General features: G+C 37.7%; 1 pseudogene; it reads right to left on the bottom strand.

The window, feature by feature from the left end:
• Positions 1–5,732: 5,732 nt before the first annotated feature.
• On the bottom strand, positions 5,733–6,206 carry LOC149182913 (receptor homology region, transmembrane domain- and RING domain-containing protein 2 pseudogene; annotated as a pseudogene).
• Between the last annotated feature and the right edge of the window lie 311 nt (positions 6,207–6,517).

Below are 6,517 nucleotides of genomic sequence, written 5' to 3'. Positions count from 1 at the left end.
GATGATTTAGAGTGACTGACACAACGACGTCGGTTGGATATTGGTGGGCCCTCTGGAGAAGGGGCTATGGTTACAGAGAGACTGGTTGCGCGAGTTGAGGCTGAGGTGCGACGAGATGTTGCAGAGGCAGAGTTACAATAGTATCGTGACTCCTGGAGATGAGTGGGTACCTTGATTGGAGGTGTGCCCTTTGAGGGATGGGCTCACCTTCTAGAGCTTGTGGTTGAGATGTCTATGTTGCAAGAGCAGGAGCCTTAGATGACTTTGCGCTGTATTACTATGACAATGGCTACAAGTTGTCCCATCTTGGCTCTGGATGCATAGGTGGCGCCACTAGGGCCTTAGGGAGGTTGGTTATGTACCTTTGTTTTGGGTTGAGATGATGTATGCACTAGGGAAGCACCCATTTATGAGGATGATCCCCTTTATTTTTTGATGAATTATCCTTCCTAGTCATGGGCTAGTGATTTTGTGTACTCACATATATTTTTTGATGTATATATGAGAAATTTTTTGGTAGCTCTCATGATGTGATATGTGTGTCCATACTTATTGGTGTATTTCTATGTTTGTGTTTCTAGATGTATCTTGTGTTGATATTTTTATATATCTTGGTGGTTATATATGTGAGATGCATGCCAGTCTAGGATTTGATTAGCGATGCGATCAACTATAACATTTTGATCTCTAGGTATATGTGTAAATGTGATTTGATCAAAATGTTTACCTAACCTTTGTGCATTTAGATACTTGCAAAAAAGGCATGTATCATGGACTTGGAACATACTATTTAACTGGGATACTACGAGATGGGAATCAAGGAATACATGTAAGTGAAAGATACCTAGGTGGTGGGCATCGACCAAGATGCCTGTGACGACATCATATTTTTCTTGATTGTTGGTGGCTGACCCGATGCATAGCCCATTGAACAGATGAGGTGCTCGGTCAGGAGAGTATATGGCCCATGCTACGACAACAAAATTTTGCGACCATCAAGATGCGCCGTCAGCGAACCTGTGGTGATAAGCTGGCAGAAGATCCATCTGTTTACATGAGATGAGAGAGATATTTTTAGAATACATCTATGATGAGGTGATCATCATAAACAATAAGTCATTGTACATACATGCTTACTCTAACATTTCATGGATAAAATTTTTAGAGGTAGAGACCATTGACGGGGTTCTTTAGGCAAGTTCCGTCAGGCTCTGATAGTATGTATGCCCCCTTGCAGAGGCAATGTTTGATGATGTATGGGCCTTTCCAAATGGTTTCAAACTTCTTTTGTTCCATGCACATGGTCTATTTGAACTAGTTCGACACTAACCACATAGATTGTATGAGAGGCGGTGCTACTCATGGAATGGGATGTTGATTCCTCCTTGTCATTGTATGACTGGAAATATTGTAGAGGTATCCATCTCTGGGGCAATGTTTGGTTATTGTGAAATAGAATAACTTGTGGAGGTATCCATCTCTGGGTGAGGTCTTGTTACAATGAGATAGGATATCCTATGGAGGTATCCATCTCTGGGGCAAGGTTTTGTTATGGCGTTTCTTGTTTGCATGGGTTTGTTTTAGTGCCGCTCTTGTAGCATGGAGGATGTAAGGTACTCACAATTCCTTGTGTGGTGGAACTGACAGTGTATGCAACAATAACACCACGTAATTTTTTCTTGGTTTGAGAGGTGCTTATAGGGGATCTGGGCTACTAAGAAGAAGATATAATTGAATCTACTCAGTGCACGACATTTATTGATCACAAATTGGGTTTATCACTATTGAGAGATTAAATTGATGAACTAAACCTCTTAATATTTAATTGTCAATCCGGGCTCGTAAACACGAGTTGCACTACACTTCTTGATTCAGTTTATAGGTCAGAGCTTTAAGGTTTCCTTTATAATGATCGGCTAAGGAATAAAACAAACAAATGCTTTCAAACTTAAAAGAAATCAAACATCTAACTGTCATGAGCAAACCCAACAATCAAATTTAATCTAGAGATTCAAAACCTTCACAAATTCTAGCATTCAAATCTGTACTCAACAACTACTGAACTACGTATCTCTAGTGATGAAAACGGACTTCTATTCACACAAAACTTTACTCAATCAAATCTTCAAATGCTGGTACCAGACCTTCTATTTGAAAAAACCATTTAATCATTACTCAACAAGCATCCTATGATGATGGCAGTTCTTACTTGAAGCAATCAAACAACCTGTACTAATAACCATTCGACCATTAAACTATTGATACAAATAACAATTCATTCCTAAAGCAAATAAGCAATTTGTATCAATGATAACTCAATCCTCAAGCAATTTATAATGATCCAACTCTAAGAAAATGAGTAATCTATCCTAATAGCAACTCAATCAAATAATCGTTCTGTACCTAATGGTTTATTACCCTATCAAGAATCAGGAGTTAAGTACTGATCTGGAGAAATTATTCTGTTTTACTCTATCACTTACTTATTTGTCATTATATCTTCAAATAAACCACTTACAAGATTTGATTAATGAAAGCAACCCTAACGCTGATCCTATTTAACACCCATCTATGTAATCACACAAATTTCAAGGAACTGTACTTGAATCTTTTCTAGAATCACACCAATCCTATCTTTTGAATATTTTTACTCAAAACCAATATGTTGTTGCAAATCCAAGCAATGATTTAACTACAAAGTGGATAACCGGAGCCTATGAACCAAGAGAAAGATCAATCATTCAAATGAGACTAGTTATTGCACCGAAACAGGGAAGAGTACTTGTCTCAGTCAACTAATGAAATTGGCAATTTCACAAATAGGGGAGGTAAGCTAAAGAATTGGTCTTTGGCAACTAATCATACACAAACATTCCAGCAATGTTCTGTTACCAACCCACAATGCATTCATCTGATAGTCTATTAAATGAAATAAGGCAAAATAAAAACCAATCAATCATCTGTGCAAGTAATGCATCTTCACGCTTTGGTCACCAATCCAATTTGTTTCAACCAAATCTGTTATAGTATTGAACAGTTAATGCAATGTTCACCTATCTCGTGTTGCCTACACAATGTTACAGTTTAATTAAGGGATCAGTTTGCGTCCATTCTTTTAGAGAAACAGAGGTCGATTTGGCAAATAAACCAAGCCTGTTCTTAATCAATTAATATCGTGTTCATACATGATTGTTAAAGAGTTTAAAGACTTATTCCGGCATCGCCCATAGGTAACGATTCAATCAACTTATCAAACGACCATACGATGTATTTAAGATGATAATAAATCAAGGTAATGGCACAGCTCTGGTTTGGAAGGCTCGCAGAGTTCACACCAAAATCTAATTGCAATTATGAAAATAACAAGAACTTCACAATCATTCAACACACCTGTATGCACTTAACCAATCAAATGAAACAACGCAATTGAACTGACTTATAATGGAAAAGGGAACTAACTGTAACTAGTTTCACAGTGACACTGTCAATGAAAATACAGAGCAAACCCAGATGGGTGGGCCCGGCCACACCTGGGGGCTTTTAAACTTACAGTAATGAAACAGTTGCGATCATGGTTAAAACATGAGCATCAACATCCCATTCAACACATTCAACTGGAATTTAGAGCAAGAGCGTCATAACAGTCTTCTATTAAAACTTAAGTCACAATTACACAAGAAAATACTTCAAAGGTTCAACATGCCCTTTTGTCAGAATTAAAAGGCAGGCTTTATAATAGAGCTTGATACATAATTGGCAAGCATCAGATCTGTTACAAAGAAAGGCGTGGGAAAACCAACAATATGGAGATCTATGAATTACTCTTATTTAGCACTAAAAATCCTCTAATTATTAACTGTCCACTTCCTATCAAAACCGTATTCTGATATAGAAGTTTTCAACCAAAACCATTCAGCAAAATCCGGACCCGAACTGATCCAATACGTTCATGTTCAGAAATGGTTTTCATTGGAATATTCCCCCGGTGATAACTCCTTCACAAAGACGAATTTTGGTAAACAATTTCTGGGTTATATGAAACATGGTGCTCTGAACAAAACTCGTGTCTCAGAATTTCTAGATTCTTCCCCATTTGATCAGAAAATCCATTTTTTCACCTACAACAATTTCATACTCAACTACCTAGCAACTAGTTAAATTTGACTTGTGGAGACTTCTGGCAACCTGTAGCAATACATCACAACACTAAACCTGTAATGATTAGTTAACCTCAAGGATCTAAACATGAAACATCTGATCTTTGAGTTATAAAATAGTTAAATAACACCATTATAATGCTTTTACTGTGGGATTGGATCTGTCACTATCCATAGAATAATGAGGATGAAAGGGTACAAAAGAGTCTTAAATAGGGATCAAAATGTGGCAAAAATATAGTAAAGGAGGTGAAATACAGAGACAAAAAGTGGGTCCAACATCTCCCCCATGCTTAAGTTGATGCATGCCCTCATGCATCCTAGTAAAAAAGAGATGGAACCAAAATCTTTCAAAGGCCAGCAGCCTTAATCAAAACTTCCAAATCTCCCTGTACTAGAATCAAACACCTTGAAAACTATCCTGCCACCCTCTGTGCACTCACCCTCTTATGTCTTTCAGGTATGAGGCAAAAGACTAAATGCTCTTCATTATTTTGCCTTCCAAAAAGCATAGACATAAATAATAGGTTCGAACAAATCAATGGGTTATCCAAGACAGACAACTTTCAGTCATTCCAAATACCCGTTAAAGAACTCAGGACAGTCCTCCAGCAACCTCCCATATTCAGCTATGACTCTATCTACCTCGTCTTATCTGCTATGTCTGCTATGTGGACCAGATGGGCTTTCAAATTACACCGTTTCCTTATTCAACTAAAGTTTTCACCTAAGAAACAACATTATACCTTGCAGTTGCAACTCGTAGGGAAACTCATTGATTGTTGTGAAACCTCAAGCTCTTTCAAAATTCCCCACAAGTCAATAATTTCCAATTGATACCTGTAACAAAGTCTTTCAACTTGTATTCTATATCTCCTCTAACAAGTGACAGACATCTCTGGTCAACAGGTCTCATTTACAATAAGAATAAATAGGAAAATTCCAGGCCTCCCTTTTTGATTTCTATTGTTAAGAGAAGACCTATGTATTCCATGCAGTATTCACCATCGGCCCCTAGAGTCAGTAAGCAGAGTAACATATGGCCTAGAAAAAAATATGATATTGTCAAAACAGATCTTGAAGGAAATTACTTTCCCTAGAAATCTACCATCTTTAGCTTTGTTGAAAGCTGAATAATAAAATATACATAATCCTTTCACTCATAGTCCTCATCCCTTCGATGAGAAAAAGAAGGTGAAGAAGATAACCAGTAACAAAATAGCATAACCTGTTCAGAAAGAGAAATCACTCCCTTGGCTAGCACTCATATTTGAATTATCTGGCTTGCTTGAAGACCCAATGGGACCTGGCAGAGAAGTGTATGAGGTTTGGAGAACTTTATTTCGATTAGTTTGCTTCCCTGGAGGTTGTTGACTGTATTGGGCTTGGTGTTGTTGCTGTTGTTGCTGCATTTGATAAAGAGGATGATGTGGTCCCTGCTGCTGAAGTTGAAATAATGGTGAATTCATGGACATTTGCCGAGCTAGACTGCCAGATTGACCATCCTAGTATTAATATCATACCATGGAACTCACGAACACGTGAACGATGTCCAACATGTCTTAATCGATGCCTTCATACAAAGAAACAAGTTGCAAGCACAACACAAATAGCAAGAAGGGAGATGAAAGCAATTTCCATTACTGACCATGTCATGTTCTCATATGAAGGTACGAGCCAAAATTCCATATTTGGATCTCCAACATGTTTCAAAAACATTTCTCCTACTGCTTTAGAAACAAACACTGCATGAATTGTGACACCATCTGAATTTCCAGCCATTGAAACTAGATCGATACTATCTTCATTGTTGTAAATAATGGCTGCACTAAATCCTGCAGCTTGTGTATTTCTAACTTTCTTCTCAAAGGTGCATGTACCCCGGATTATTAGAGCAAATGGAGCATATACATCTTTATGTGTGACTGCTTTGTTAGTGAGTGGAGTATAGGCATCAATAGGTTCAGCAAGTTGTAAAACACCACAAGCTCCTGGTCCTCTAATTGCTGGAGCAATTATCCAATCATCTCTGGCAGTGTCATAGTCCATATCACTTTGTACTGTTATATCATCTAATCCCTTTTTGTGTTCATCAACAAATGCCCCAAAGCCAGTGCCTTATTAGGAAAGTTCATCATATGTACTGAGCTCATAACCTGTCTTGCTCTCATAACAACTATCATATCTGCCTCACGCAAGAACTCCACTTGATGTGTCACTAGAACAACAATTTTATTCTTTAAAACACTTCTAATGCACTCCTTAAACAGATAACTTACTGTGTGGCATCTAAAGCACTGAAAATATCATCAAGAAGGTATATATCTAAATGTTGATAATAAGCTCTAGCTAACTAGATA

The sequence above is a fragment of the Pinus tabuliformis genome, chromosome 3_2 (assembly GCF_031772625.1).
Source record: "Pinus tabuliformis cultivar Carrire ecotype Pingquan chromosome 3_2, CPIR1, whole genome shotgun sequence".
NCBI lineage: Eukaryota > Viridiplantae > Streptophyta > Pinopsida > Pinales > Pinaceae > Pinus > Pinus tabuliformis.
The sequence above is the reverse complement of the archived record's forward strand: the minus strand, read 5'-3'. Positions and strand labels throughout refer to the sequence as shown.